Source organism: Carcharodon carcharias, chromosome 18 (assembly GCF_017639515.1).
Source record: "Carcharodon carcharias isolate sCarCar2 chromosome 18, sCarCar2.pri, whole genome shotgun sequence".
Taxonomy (NCBI): domain Eukaryota; kingdom Metazoa; phylum Chordata; class Chondrichthyes; order Lamniformes; family Lamnidae; genus Carcharodon; species Carcharodon carcharias.
The window spans coordinates 112,761,340-112,777,982 of NC_054484.1; positions in this window are offsets into that span (position 1 = coordinate 112,761,340).

The window sequence follows — 16,643 nt, forward strand, 5'->3', positions numbered from 1 at the left end:
TGAGACTACGTCCCCAAAAGGGGTCACCTACCCACCCGCCACCACCCCCCTCCTGAGACTATGTCCCCAAAAGGGTCACCTACCCAAGCCCCCAACTCCCCCTCCTGAGACAATGTCCCCAAAAGAGTCACCTACCACACCCCCACCACCACCTCCTGAGACTATGTCCCCAAATGTGTCACCTACACTCCCCCACCCACCCCTCCTGAGACTATGTCCCCAAAAGGGTCACCTACTCGCCCCACCCCCCTCCTGAGACTATGTCCCCAAAAGGTTCACCGACCCAACACCCCGACCACGCCCTCCTGATACTATGTCCCCTTCAGGGTCACATACGCACCCCCAACCAAGCCCCCTCCTGAGACTATGTCCCCAAAAGAGTCACCAATCCACCACCCCCCCTCCCCCCCCCCTCAGACTATGTCCCCAAAACGGTCACCTACCCTCCCCAGCACCCCCCCTGCTGAGACTATGTCCCCAAAAGGGGCATCTACCCCCCCTCCTCAGACTATGTCCCCAAAATGGTCAGGTAAACCCACCACCCACCCCCCCTCCTGAGACTATGTCCACAAAATGGTCCCCTACCCACCCACCCCACCCCCCCTCCTGAGCCAATGTCCCCAAAAGGTTCACCTAACCACCCCCCCTTCCCTCCTCCTGAGACTATGTCCCCAAAAGTGTCACCTACCCCCCCAACCTCAGACTATGTCCCCAAAAGGGTCAGCTACCCACACCCTCCAAACACCCCCTCCTGAGACATTGTCCCCAAAAGGGTCACCCACCCCCCACCCCACCCCCCCTCCTGAGACTATGTCCCCAAAAGGGTCACCCACCCACCCCCCACACCCCCCTCCTGAGACTATGTCCCCAAAAGGGTCACCCACCCCACACCCCCCCTCCTGAGACTATGTCCCCAAAAGGGTCACCCACCCACCCCCACCCCCCCCTCCTGAGACTATGTCCCCAAAAGGGTCACCCACCCACCCCCACACCCCCCCTCCTGAGACTATGTCCCAAAAGGGTCACCCACCCCCCCCCACCCCCCCTCCTGAGACTATGTCCCCAAAAGGGTCACCCACCTACCCCCCACCCCCCCTCCAGAGACTATGTCCCCAAAAGGGTCACCACCCACCCCACCCCCCCCTCCAGAGACTATGTCCCCAAAAGGGTCACCCCACCCCCCCCACCCCCCCTCCTGAGACTATGTCCCCAAAAGGGTCACCCACCCACCCCACCCCCTCCCTCCTGAGACTATGTCCCCAATATGGTCAACTACCCAAACCCCCACACCCCGCCCTCCTGAGACTATGTCCCCAATAGGGTCACCTAAACACCACCCACCCCCCTCCTGAGACTATGTCCCCAAAAGTGTAACCTAGCCCCCCCCAACCCCCTCCTTAGACTATGTCCCCAAAAGAGTCACCTACACACCCCATCCCAACCCCCTCCTGAGACTATGTCCCCAAAAGGGTCACCTACCCCCCTCCCCACACCCTGAGAATATGTCCCCAAAATGGTGACCTACCCAACCCCCCGACCACCCCCCCGAGGCTATGTCCCCAAAAGGGTCACCTACGCATGCCCCTACCCCCACCTCCTGAAACTATTTCCCCAAAAGGGTGACCTACCCAACCCCCTGAAACCCCACACTTGAGACTATGTCCCCAAAAGGGTCACCCACACCCCCTACTCAGACTATGTTCGCAAAAGGGTCACCTAACCCCCCTCCTCTGACTATGTCCCCCAAAAGGGTCACCTATCCACCGGCCCCCACGCCCCCTCCTGAGACTATGTCCCCAAAAGGGTCACCTACCCAGCCCCCCCCCCCCCCCTCCTGAGATATGTCCCCAAAAGGGTCACCTACCCAGACCCCCCACCCCCCTCCTGAGACGATGTCCCCAAAAGGGTTACCTACTCAGCAACCCCCACCCCGCCCTCCTGAGACTATGTCCCCAAAAGGGTCACCAACACCCACCCCCCACCACCCCCTCCTGAGACTATGTCCCCAAAAGGGTCACCTACCCACCCCGCCAACCCCCCCCTCCTGAGAGTATGTCCCCAAAAGGGTCACCCACCCACCCCCCACCCCCCCCCTCCTGAGTCTATGTCCCCAAACGGGTCACCCTCCCCCACCCTCCCCCCCTCCTGAGACTATGTCCCCAAAAGGGTCACCTACAACACCCGGAAACCCCCCCTCCTGAGACTATGTCCCCAAAAGGGTCACCTACGCATCCCCCCCACCCCCCCTCCTGAGGCTATGTCCCCAAAAGGGTCACCTACCCACCCCCACCACCCCCTCCTGAGACTATGTCCCCAAAAAGGGTCACCTACCACCCCCACCCCCCCCTCCTGAGACTATGTCCCCAAAAGGGTCACCTACCCACCCCCACACCCCCTCCTGAGACTATGTCCCCAAAGGGTCACCTACCCACCTCCCCCACCCCCCCTCCTGAGACTATGTACCCAAATGGGTCACCTACCCACACCCCCCACACCCCCTCCTGAGACTATGTCCCCAAAAGGGTCACCTACCCACCCCACCCTCCCCCTCCTGAGACTATGTCCCCAAAAGGGTCACCTACCCAACCCCCACCACCCCCTCCTGAGACTAGGTCCCAAAAGGGTCACCTACCCACACCCCCACCACCCCCCTCCTGAGACTATGTCCCCAAAAGGGTCACCTACCCCACCCCCCCAACCCCCCTCCTGAGACTATGTCCCCAAAAGGGTCACCTACCCAGCCCCTCCCACCCACCCCTCCTGAGACTATGTCCCCAAACGGGTCACCTACCCCCCCTCCCCCCACCCTGAGACTATTTCCCCAAAAGGTTCACCGACCTAACACCCCGACCCCGCCCTCCTGATACTATGTCCCCTTCAGGGTCACCTACGCACCACCAACCAAGCCCCCTCCTGAGACTATGTCCCCAAAAGGGTCACCTACCCACCACCCCCCCACCCCCCTCCTCAGACTATGTCACCAAAACGGTCACCTACCCCCCCAGCACCCCCCCTGCTGAGACTATGTCCCCAAAAGGGGCATCTAACCCCCTCCTCAGACTATGTCCCCAAAAGGGTCAACTACCCACACCGCCAACCCCCCCTCCTGAGAGTATGTCCCCAAAAGGGTAACCTACCCACGCCCCCACCCCCACCCTCCTGATTCTATGTCCCCAAACGGGTCACCTGCCCACCCTCCCCCCACCCTGAGAATATGTCCCCAAAAGGTCACCTACCTACGCCCCACCACCCCCCTCCTGAGACTATGTCCCCAAAAGGGTCACCTTACCCCCCCCCCCCCCTCCTGAGACTATGTCCCCCATAGGGTCACCTACCCACCGGCCCACACCCACTCCAGAGACTATGTCCCCAAAAGGGTCACCTACCCACCCCCACCACCCCCTCTGAGACTATGTCCCCAAAAGGGTCACCTACCCACCCCCACCCCACCCTCCTGAGACTATGTCCCCAAAAGGGTCACCTACCCACCCCCCCACACCCCCTCCTGAGACTATGTCCCCAAAAGGGTCACCTACCCACCCCCACACACACCCCTCCTGAGACTATGTCCCCAAAAGGGTCACCTACCCACCCCCCACACCCCCTTCCTGAGACTATGTCCCCAAAAGGGTCACCTACCACCCCCACCACCACCCCTCCTGAGACTATGTCCCCAAAAGGGTCACCTACCCACCCCACCACCCCCCTCCTGAGACTATGTTTCAAAAGGGTCACCTACCCATCCCCCCATCCTGAGACTATGTCCACAAAATTGTCACCTACCCACCAGCCACCACCCCGCCTCCTTAGACTATGTCCCCAAAAGGGTCACCTACCCAGCCCCTCCCCACCCCCCTCCTGAGACTATGACCCCAAAAGGGTCACCTACCCATCCCGCACAATCCCCCTCCTGAGGCTATGTTCCGAAAAGGGTCACCAACACACCCCCCCCACCCCACCCTCCTGAGACTATGTCCCCAATAGGGTCAGGTAAACCCACCACCCACCCCCCCTCCTGAGACTATGTCCACAAAAGGGTCACCTACCCACCCACCCCACCCCCCCTCCTGAGACTATGTCCCCAAAAGGGTCACCTAACCATCCCCCCTTCCCCCCTCCTGTGTCTATGACCCCAAAAGTGTCACCTACCCCCTCCAACCTCAGACTATGTCCCCAAAAGTGTCACCTACCCACATCCCCAAACCCCTCCTGAGACATGTCCCCAAAAGGGTCACCTTCCCATCCCCTCCTCCACCCCGCCCTCCTGAGACAATGTCCCCAATAGGGTCACCTAAACACCCCCCACACACCCCCTCCTAAGACTATGTCCCCAAAATGGTCAGCTACCCAAACACCCCAACCCCCTGCTGAGACAATGTCCCCAAAAGGGGCATCTACCCCCCCTCCTCAGACTATGTCCCCAAAAGGGTCACCTACCCAGCCCCTCCCACCACCCCCTCCTGAGACTATGTCCCCAAACGGGTCACCTACACCCCCTCCCCCCACCATGAGACTATGTCCCCAAAAGGGTCACCTACCCACGCCCCACACCCCTCCCTCCTGAGACTATGTCCCCAATATGGTCAACTACCCAAACCCCCACACCCCGCCCTCCTGAGACTATGTCCCCAATAGGGTCACGTACCCACCGCCCACCCCCCTCCTGAGACTATGTCCCCAAAAGTGTAACTTAACCCCCCCAACCCCCTCCTTAGACTATGTCCCCAAAAGAGTCACCTACACACCCCATCCCACCGCCCCTCCTGAGACTATGTCCCCAAAAGGCTCACCTACCCCCCTCCCTACACCCTGAGAATATGTCCCCAAAATGGTGACCTACCCAACCCCCCGACCACCCCCCCGAGGCTATGTCCCCAAAAGGGTCACCTACGCACCCCCCACCCCCACCCCCGGAAACTATGTCCCCAAAAGGGTGACCTAACCAAACCCCCGAAACCCCACACTTGAGAATATGTCCCCAAAAGGGTCACCTACCCCCCCCTACTCAGACTATGTCCCCAAAAGGGTCACCTAACGCACCTCCTCTGACTATGTCCCGAAAAGGGTCACCTATCCACCCGCCCCCAACCCGCCTCCTGAGACTATGTCCCCAAAAGGGTCACCTACCCAGCCCCCCACAACACCCCTCCTGAGATAATGTCCCCAAAAGGGTCACCTACCCACCCCCACACCCCCGCCCTCCTGGGACGATGTCCCCAAAATGGTCACCTACCCACCGACCCCACCCCCATGCCCTCCTGAGACTATGTCCCCAAAAGGGTCACCAACCACCCCCCCACCCCCCCTCCTGAGACTATGTCCCAAAAGGGTCACCTAAACCCACCACACCCCCCTCCTGAGACTATGTCCCCAAAAGGGTCACCTACCACCCCCACCCCCACCCTCCTGAGTCTATGTCCCCAAAAGGGTCACCTGCCCACCCACCCCCCACCCTGAACTATGTCCCCAAAAGGGTCACCTACACAACCCCCCACCCCCCTCCTGAGACTATGTCCCCAAAAGGGTCATCTACCAACCCCCCACCCTCCCCCTCCTGAGACTATGTCCCCAAAAGGGTCACCTACCCAACCCCCACCCCCCCTCCTGAGACTATGTCCCCAAAAGGGTCACCAACCCACCCCCCCTCCTGAGACTATGTCCCCAAAAGGGTCACCTACCACACCCCACACCCCCTCCTGAGACTATGTCCCCAAAAGGGTTCACCTACCCACCCCCACCACCCCCTCCTGAGACTATGTCCCCAAAAGGGTCACCTACCAAACCGGCGCCACCCACCCCTCCTGAGACTATGTCCCCAAAAGGGTCACCTACCCACCCCCCACCTCCCCCTCCTGAGACTATGTCCCCAAAAGGGTCACCTACCCACTCCCCCACACCCCCTCCTGAGACTATGTCCCCAAAAGGGTCACCTAACCAGCCCTCCCACCTCCCTCCTGAGACTATGTCCCCAAAAGGGTCACCTACCACCCCCCCACCCCCACTCCTGAGACTATGTCCCCAAAAGGGTCACCTACCCACCCCCACCCACCCCTCCTGAGACTATGTCCCCAAAAGGGTCACCTACGCACCCCCAACACCCCCTCCTGAGACTATGTCCCCAAAAGGGTCACCTACCCACACCCCCACCCCCCTCCTGAGACTATGTCCCCAAAAGGGTCACCTACCCCCCCCCACCCCCCCCCTCCTGAGACTATGTCCCCAAAAGGGTCACCCACCCACCCCCACCCCCCCCTCCTGAGACTATGTCCCCAAAAGGGTCACCCACCCCCCCCCACCCCCCCCCTCCTGAGACTATGTCCCCAAAAGGGTCACCCACCCCCCCCACCCCCCCCTCCTGAGACTATGTCCCCAAAAGGGTCACCCAACCCCCCACCCCGCCCCCTCCTGAGACTATGTCCCAAAAGGGTCACCCACCACCCCCACCCACCCCCTCCTGAGACTATGTCCCCAAAAGGGTCACCCACCCCCCCCACCCCCCCCCCTCCTGAGACTATGTCCCCAAAAGGGTCACCCACCCCCCCACCCCCCCCCTCCTGAGACTATGTCCCCAAAAGGGTCACCCACCCCACCCCACCCCCCCCCCTCCTGAGACTATGTCCCCAAAAGGGGTCACCCACCCCCCCCACCCGCCCCCTCCTGAGACTATGTCCCCAAAAGGGTCACCCACCCCCCCACCCCCCCCCTCCTGAGACTATGTCCCCAAAAGGGTCACCCACCCCCCACCCCCCCCCTCCTGAGACTATGTCCCCAAAAGGGTCACCCACCCACCCCACCCCCCCCTCCTGAGACTATGTCCCCAAAAGGGTCACCCACCCCCCCCACCCCCCCCCTCCTGAGACTATGTCCCCAAAAGGGTCACCCACCCCCCCCACCCCCCCCCCTCCTGAGACTATGTCCCCAAAAGGGTCACCCACCCACCCCCACCCCCCCCTCCTGAGACTATGTCCCCAAAAGGGTCACCCACCACCCCCCACCCCCCCCTCCTGAGACTATGTCCCCAAAAGGGTCACCCACCACCCCACCCCCCCCTCCTGAGACTATGTCCCCAAAAGGGTCACCCACCACCCCCCACCCCCCCCTCCTGAGACTATGTCCCCAAAAGGGTCAACTACCCTCAGCACCAACCCCCCTCATGAGAATATGTCCCCAAAATGGTCACCTACCCAACCCCCGACCACCCCCCCGAGGCTATGTCCCCAAAAGGGTCACCTACGCATGCCCCTACCCCCACCTCCTGAAACTATGTCCCCAAAAGGGTGACCTACCCAACCCCCTGAAACCCCACACTTGAGACTATGTCCCCAAAAGGGTCACCCACCCCCCATACTCAGACTATGTTCGCAAAAGGGTCACCTAACCCCCCTCCTCTGACTATGCCCCGAAAAGCGTCACCTATCCACCCGCCCCCAACCCGCCTCCTGAGACTATGTCCCCAAAAGGGTCACCTACCCAGCCCCCCCACCCCCCCTCCTGAGATAATGTCCCCAAAAGGGTCACCTACCCACCCCCACACCCCCGCCCTCCTGAGACTATGTCCCCAATAGGGTCACCTACCCACCGCCCACCCCCCTCCTGAGACTATGTCCCCAAAAGTGTAACTTAACCCCCCCAACCCCCTCCTTAGACTATGTCCCCAAAAGAGGTAACCTACCCACCACCCCACCCACCCCCCTCCTGATACTATGTCCCCAAAAGGCTCACCTTCCCACCCTCCCTACACCCTGAGAATATGTCCCCAAAATGGTGACCTACACAACCCCCGACACCCCCCTCCTGAGACTATGTCCCCAAAAGGGTCACCTACGCATGCCCCCCACCCCCACCCCCTGAAACTATGTCCCCAAAAGGGTGACCTACCCAACACCCCCAAACCCCACACTTGAGACTATGTCCCCAAAAGGGTCACGCACCCCCCCCTACTCAGACTATGTCCCCAAAAGGGTCACCTAACCCTCCTCCTCTGACTAGGTCCCGAAAAGGGTCACCTATCCACCCGCCCCCAACCCGCCTCCTGAGACTATGTCCCCAAAAGGGTCACCTACCCAGCCCGCCACAAACCCTCCTGAGTCTATTTCCCAAAAGGGTCACCTACCCACACCCACAACCCCGCCCTCCTGAGACGATGTCCCCAAAAGGGTTACCCACCCCCCCACCCCCCCCCTCCTGAGACTATGTCCCCAAAAGGGTCACCCACCCCCCCCCACCCCCCCTCCTGAGACTATGTCCCCAAAAGGGTCACCCTCCCCCCCCACCCCCCCCTCCTGAGACTATGTCCCCAAAAGGGTCACCCACCTTCCCCCACCCCCTCGAGACTATGTCCCCAAAAGGGTCACCCAGCCCCCCCACCACCCCCCCCTCCTGAGACTATGTCCCCAAAAGGGTCACCCACCACCCCCCACCCCACCCTCCTGAGACTATGTCCCAAAAGGGTCACCTCCCCCCCACCCCCCTTCTGAGACTATGTCCCCAAAAGGGTCACCCACCCCCCCCACCCCCCCCTCCCTGAGACTATGTCCCCAAAATGGTCACCCACCCCCCCACCCCCCCCCTCCTGAGACTATGTCCCACAAAGGGTCACCCACCCCCCCCACCCCCCCCTCCTGAGACTAGGTCCCCAAAAGGGTCACCTACCCACGCCCCCCACCATCCCCCTCCTGAGACTATGTCCCCAAAGGGTCACCTACCACCCCCCCACCCCCCCTCCTGAGACTATGTCCCCAAAAGGGTCACCTACCCACCCCCCACCCCCCCCTCCTGAGACTATGTCCCCAAAAGGGTCACCTACCCACCCCCACCACCCCCTCCTGAGACTATGTCCCCAAAAGGGGTCACCACTCCCCCCCCTCCCACCCCCCCTCCTGAGACTATGTCCCCAAAAGGGTCACCCTACCCCCCCCACCCCCCCCTCCTGAGACTATGTCCCCAAAAGGGTCACCCACTCCCACCCCCCTCCTGAGACTATGTCCCCAAAAGGGTCATATACCGCCCCCCACACTCCCTCCTGAGACTATGTCCCCAAAAGGTCACCCACCACCCACCCACCCCCCCCTCCTGAGACTATGTCCCCAAAAAGGTCACCCACCCCCCCCCCACCCCCCCTGCTGAGACTATGTCCCCAAAAGTGGCATCTAACCCCCCCCTCCTCAGACTATGTCCCCAAAATGGTCAGGTAAACCCACCACCCACCCCCCCTCCTGAGACTATGTCCACAAAATGGTCACCTACCCACCCACCCCACCCCCCCTCCTGAGCCAATGTACCCAAAAGGTTCACCTAACCACCCCCCCTTCCCTCCTCCTGAGACTATGTCCCGAAAAGTGTCACCTACCCCCCCAACCTCAGACTATGTCCCCAAAAGGGTCAGCTACCAACACCCCCGAAAACCCCTCCTGAGACATTGTCCCCAAAAGGGTCACCTTCCCACCCCCTCCCCCACCCCGCCCTCCTGAGACTATGTCCCCAATAGGGTCACATAAACACCCCCCCCACACCCCCCCTCCTGAGACTATGTCCCCAAAATGGTCAGCTACCCACGCCCCCACCCCCCCTTCCTGAGACTATGTCCCCAAAACGGTCACCTACCCACCCCCCCCACCCGCCCCTCCTGACACTATGTCCCCAAAAGGGTAACCTACCCACCCCCCCACCAACACCTCCTGAGACTATGTCCCCAAGAGGGTCACCTACCCACCCGCACCCACCACCCCTCCTGAGTTTATGTCCCCAAAAGTGTCACCTACCCAGACCCTCCCACCACCCCCTCCTGAGACTATGTCCCCAAACGGGTCACCTACACCCCCTCCCCCCACCCTGAGACTATGTCCCCAAAAGGGTCACCTACCCACACCCCACACCCCTCCCTCCTGAGACTATGTCCCCAATATGGTCAACCTCCCAAACCCCCACACCCCGCCCTCCTGAGACTATGTCCCCAATAGGGTCACCTACCCACCGCCCACCCCCCTCCTGAGACTATGTCCCCAAAAGTGAAACCTACCCCCCCAACCCCCTCCTTAGACTATGTCCCCAAAAGAGTCACCTACACACCCCATCCCACCCCCCCTCCTGAGACTATGTCCCCAAAAGGTCACCTACCCCCCTCCCCACACCCTGAGAATATGTCCCCAAAATGGTCACCTACCCAACCCCCCGACCACCCCCCCGAGGCTATGTCCCCAAAAAGGTCACCTACGCATGCCCCCACCCCCACCTCCTGAAACTATGTCCCCAAAAGGGTGACCTACCCAACCCCCTGAAACCCCACACTTGAGACTATGTCCCCAAAAGGGTCACCCACACCCCCTACTCAGACTATGTTCGCAAAAGGGTCAACTAACCCCCCTCATCTGACTATGCCCCGAAAAGGGTCACCTATCCACCCGCCCCCAACCCGCCTCCTGAGACTATGTCCCCAAAAGGGTCACCTACCCAGCCCCCCCCCACCCCCCCTCCTGAGATAATGTCCCCAAAAGGGTCACCTACCCACCCCCACACCCCCGCCCTCCTGAGACGATGTCCCCAAAAGGGTTACCTACCCAGCAACCCCCACCACGCCCTCCTGAGACTATGTCCCCAATAGGGTCACCAACCCACCCCCCCACCCCCCTCCTGAGACTATGTCCCCAAAAGGGTCACTACCACCCCCCACGCCCCCCTCCTGAGACTATGTCCCCAAAAGGGTCACCTACCCACCCCCCACCCCCCCTCCTGAGACTATGTCCCCAAAAGGGTCACCTACCCACCCCCACCCCCCCCTCCTGAGACTATGTCCCCAAAAGGGTCACCTACACACCCCACCCCCCCCTCCTGAGACTATGTCCCCAAAAGGGTCACCTACCCACCACCCCACCCCCCCCTCCTGAGACTATGTCCCCAAAAGGGTCACCTACCCACCCCCAACCTCCCCTCCTGAGACTATGTCCCCAAAAGGGTCAGCTACACCCCACACCCCACCCTCCTGAACTATGTCCCCAAAAGGGTCACCTAGCCACACCCAACCCCCCCTCCTGAGACTATGTCCCCAAAAGGGTCACCTACCCACACCCCCACCTCCCCCTTCCTGAGACTATGTCCCCAAAAGGGTCACCTACCCAACCCCCTCCCACCCCTCCTGAGACTATGTCCGCAAAAGGGTGACCTACCCACACCCCCACCACCACCTCCTGAGACTATGTCCCCAAAAGGGTCACCTACCCACCCGCCCCCACCCCCCTCCTGAGACTATGTCCCCAAATGTGTCACCTACCCAGCCCCTCCCACCCACCCCTCCTGAGACTATGTCCCCAAACGGGTCACCTACCCCCCCTCCCCCCACCCTGAGACTATTTCCCCAAAAGGTTCACCGACCTAACACCCCGACCCCGCCCTCCTGATACTATGTCCCCTTCAGGGTCACCTACGCACCCCCAACCAAGCCCCCTCCTGAGACTATGTCCCCAAAAGGGTCACCTACCCACCACCCCCCCACCCCCCTCCTCAGACTATCTCACCAAAACGGTCACCTACCCCCCCAGCACCCCCCCTGCTGAGACTATGTCCCCAAAAGGGTCACCTACCACCCCCTCCTCAGACTATGTCCCCAAAAGGGTCAACTACCCACACCGCCAACCCCCCCTCCTGAGAGTATGTCCCCAAAAGGGTAACCTACCCACGCCCCCACCCCCACCCTCCTGATTCTATGTCCCCAAACGGTCACCTGCCCACCCTCCCCCCACCCTGAGAATATGTCCCCAAAAGGTCACCTACACAAACCCCGACACCCCCCTCCTGAGACTATGTCCCCAAAAGGTAACCTACCCACCCCCGCACCCCCACCCTCCTGAGACTATGTCCCCAAAAGGGTCACCTACCCACCCCCCCCCCCCCACCCTGAGACTATGTCCCCAAAAGGTCACCTACAAAAACCCCGACACCCCCCTCCTGAGACTATGTCCCCAAAAGGGTCACCTACGCATGCCCCCCACCCCCACCCCCTGAGACTATGTCTACAAAAGTGTCACCTTCCCCCACACCCCCACAACCCCCTCCTGAGACTATGTCCCCAAAAGGGTCACCTTCCCAGCCCCTTCCCCACCCCACCCTCCTGAGACTATGTCCCCAAAATGGGTCACCCACCCACCCACCCACCCCTCCTGAGACTATGTGCCCAAAAGGGTCACCTACGAACACCCTCACCCACCCTCCTGAGACTATGTCCCCAAAAGGGTCACCTACCACCCCCCAACCCCCTCCTGAGACTATGGTCCCAAAAGGTGTCACCTACCCACCGACCCCACACCCACCCCTCCTGAGACTATGTCCCCAATAGGGTCACTACCCAGCCCCCAATCCCCCCTCTTGAGACTATATTCCCCAAAAGGGTCAACCACCCAGACCCCCCCACGCCCCCTCCTGTGACTATGTCCCCAAAAGGGTCACCTACCTCCCCCCACCCACACCCCGTCCTGAGACTATGTCCCCAAAAGGGTCTCACTCACCCCCCACCTCCCCCTCCTGAGACTATGTCCCCAAAAGGGGTCAACCTACCCACCCCACCCCCCCCTCCTGAGACTAGGTCCCCAAAAGGGTCACCTACCCACGCCCCCACCCCCCTCTCCTGAGACTATGTCCCCAAAATGGTCACCGAACCAACCCCCCAACCCCAACACCCTCCTGAGACTATGTCCCCAAAAGGGTCACCTACCCACCACCCCCACACCCCCCTCCTGAGACTATGTCCCCAAAAGGGTCACCTACCCACCCCCACCCCCCTTCCTGAGGCTTTGTCCCCAAAAGTGTCACCTGCCCACCCCCACCCACACCGCCACTCCTGAGATTATGTCCCCAAAAGGGTCACCTACCCACCCGCCCCACCCCACCCCACCTGAGACTATGTCCCCAAAAGGGTCACCTACACACCCCCACCACCACCCCCTCCTGAGACTATGTCAGCAAAAGGGTCACCTACCCACCCCCCACACCCCAACTAATGAGACTATGTCCCCAAAAGGGTCACCTACCTACCCCCCCAACCCCCCTCCTGAGACTATGTCCCCAAAAGGGTCACCTACCCACGCCCCCACCCCCCCTCCTGAGACTATGTCCCCAAAAGGGTCACCTACCCACCACCCCACCCCCTCCCCTCCTGAGACTATGTCCCCAAAAGGGTCACCCACCCACCCCCACCGCCCCCCTCCTGAGACTATGTCCCCAAAAGGGTCACCCTACCAACCCCCCACCCCCCCCCTCCTGAGACTATGTCCCCAAAAGGGTCACCTACCCACCCCCACCCACCCTCCCTCCTGAGACTATGTCCCCAAAAGGGTCACCTACACACCCCCCCACACCCCCCTCCTGAGACTATGTCCCCAAAAGGGTCACCTACCCACCTCCCCACCTCCCCCTCCTGAGAATATGTCCCCAAAAGGGTCACCTACCCACACCCCCACCCCCCCCCTCCTGAGACTATGTCCCCAAAAGGGTCACCTACCCAACCCACCCCCCCCCCTCCTGAGACTATGTCCCCAAAGGGTCACCTACCCCCCCTCCCCACCCCCCCCTCATGAAACTATGTCCCCAAAGGGGTCACCTATCAACTCCCCCAACCACGCCCTCCTGAGACTATGTCCCCAAAAGGGTCACATACCCACCCCCCCCACACCCCCCTTCTGAGACTATGTCCCCAAAAGGGTCACTTACCCACCCCCTCCTGAGACTATGTCCCAAAAAGGGTCACCTACAAACCCACCCCCCCTTCCTGAGACTATGTCCCCAAAAGGGTCACCTACCCACCACCCCCACACCCCCCTCCCGAGACTATGTCCCCAAAATGGTCACCTACACACCCCATCCCACCCCCCCTTCCTGAGACTATGTCCCCAAAAGGGTCACCTACCCACCACCCCCACACCCCCCTCCCGAGACTATGTCCCCAAAATGGTCACCTACACACCCCATCCCACCCCCCCTTCCTGAGACTATGTCCCCAAAATGGTCACCTACACACCCCATCCCACCCCCCCTTCCTGAGACTATGTCCCCAAAAGTGTCACCTACCCCCCCACCCCCTCCTGAGTCTATGTCCCCAAAAGGGTCACCTACCGCCCCCTCCTGAGACTATGTCCCCAAAAGGGTCACCTACCGCCCCCTCCTGAGACTATGTTCCCAAAAGTGTCACCTACCCAACCCCCCCAACCCCCTCCTGAGACTATGTCCCCAAAAGGGTCACCTACCCACCCCCCCCACCCCGCACTCCTGATACTATGTCCCCAATAGGGTCACCTACCCACCCCCCCACACCCTTCCTCCTGAGACTATGTCCCCAAAAGTGTCACCTACCCAAAACCCCCACCCCCACCTCCTGAGACTATGTCCCCAAAAGGGTCACCAACCCACCCCCCCCACCCACCCCTTCCTGAGACTATGTCCCCAAAAGGGTCACCTACCCAACCCCCCACCCGCGCCTCCTGAGACTATGTCCCCAAAAGGGTCACCTACCCACACCCCCCACACCCCACTCCTTAGACTATGTCCCCAAGAGGGTCACAAAACCAGCCGCCCCAATACCCCCTCCGGAGACTGTTTCTCCAAACGGCTCACCTACCCCCCCTTCCCCCCTCCTGAGACTATGTCCCCAAAAGGGTCACCCACCCCCCCACCCCCTCCTCCTGAGACTATGTCCCCAAAAGGGTCACCCACCCACCCCACCCCCCCCTCCTGAGACTATGTCCCCAAAAGGGTCACCCAACCCCCCACCCCCCCTCCTGAGACTATGTCCCCAAAAGGGTCACCCACCCACCCCCACCCCCCCTCCTGAGACTATGTCCCCAAAAGGGTCACCCACCCACCCCCACCCCCCCCTCCTGAGACTATGTCCCCAAAAGGGGTCACCCACCACCCCCACCCCCCCCTCCTGAGACTATGTCCCCAAAAGGGTCACACCCACCCCACCCCACCCCCCCCTCCTGAGACTATGTCCCCAAAAGGGTCACCCCCCACCCCCTCCCCCTCCTGAGACTATGTCCCCAAAAGGGTCACCATCCACCCCCACCCCCCCTCCTGAGACGATGTCCCCAAAAGGGTCACCCACCCCCACCAACCCCCTCCTGAGACTATGTCCCCAAAAGGTCACCTACCCACCCCCACCCCCCCCTCCTGAGACTATGTCCCCAAAAGGGTCACCTACCCACCCCCCCAACCCCCCCTCCTGAGACTATGTCCCCAAAAGGGTCACCTACACACCCCCACCCCCCCTCCTGAGACTATGTCCCCAAAAGGGTCACACCCCCACCCCCCCCTCCTGAGACTATGTCCCCAAAGGGTCACCTACCCCACACCCACCCCCCCTCCTGAGACTATGTCCCCAAAAGGGTCACCTACCCACTCACCCCCACCCCCGCTCCTGAGACTATGTCCCCAAAAGGGTCACCTACCCAACACCCCACACCCCCCTCCTGAGACTATGTCCCCAAAAGGGTCACCCCCCCCACCCCCCACCCCCCCCTCTGAGACTATGTCCCCAAAAGGGTCAGCCATCCACCCCCACCCACCCCCCCTCCTGAGACTATGTCCCCTAAAGTGTCACCTACGCATGCCCCCTACCCCCACACCCTGAGACTATGTCCCCAAAAGGGTCAACTACCCACCCCCACCTCCTGAGACTATGTCCCCAAAAAGGTCACCTAACCCACCTCCCCTCCACCGCACACTCCTGAGACTATGTCGCCGAAAGGGTCACCTACCGGCACACCCCACCCCCCCCTCCTGAGACCATGTCCCCAAAAGTGTCACCGAACCGACCCCCCAACCCCAACACCCTCCTGAGAATATGTCCCCAAAAGGGTCACCTACCCACCCCACCCACCACCCCCTCCTTAGACTATGTCCCCAAAAGGGTAACCTACCCAACCCCCCACCCCACCCCTCCTGAGACTATGTCCCCAAAAGGGTCACCAAACCACCCCCACCACCACCCCCTTTTGAGACTATGTCCCCAAAAGGGTCACCTACGCACCCCCCCACCCCCCCTCCTGAGACTATGTCCGTAAAAGGGTCAGCAACCCACCCCACCCCCCCCCCTCCTGAGACTATGTCCCCAAAATGCTCACCTACCAACCCCCACCAACACCCCTCCTGAGACTATGTCCCCAAAAGGGTCACCCACCCAACCCCACCCTCCCCTCCTGAGACTATGTCCCCAAAAGGGTCACCTACCAAACACCCCCACCCACCCTTCCTGAGACTATGTCCCCAAAAGGGTCACCCACCCACCCCCCACCCCACCCTCCTGAGACTATGTCCCCAAAAGGGTCACTTACCCACCCCCCAACCCCTCCCTCCTGAGACTATGTCCCCAAAAGGGTCACCTACCAACCCCACCGCCCCCTCCTGGGACTATGTCCCCAAAAGGGTCACCTACCCACCCCCCACCCCCCCTCCTGAGACTATGTCCCCAAAAGGGTCACCTACCCACCCCACCCCACCCCACCCACCTGGAGACTATGTCCCCAAAAGGGTCACCTTACCACCCCGCCCAATTCCCCCCTCCTGAGACTATGTCCCCAAAAGGGTCACCTACCCACGCCCCCACCCCCCCTCCTGAGACTATGTCCCCAAAATGGTCACCTACCCACCACCCCACCCCC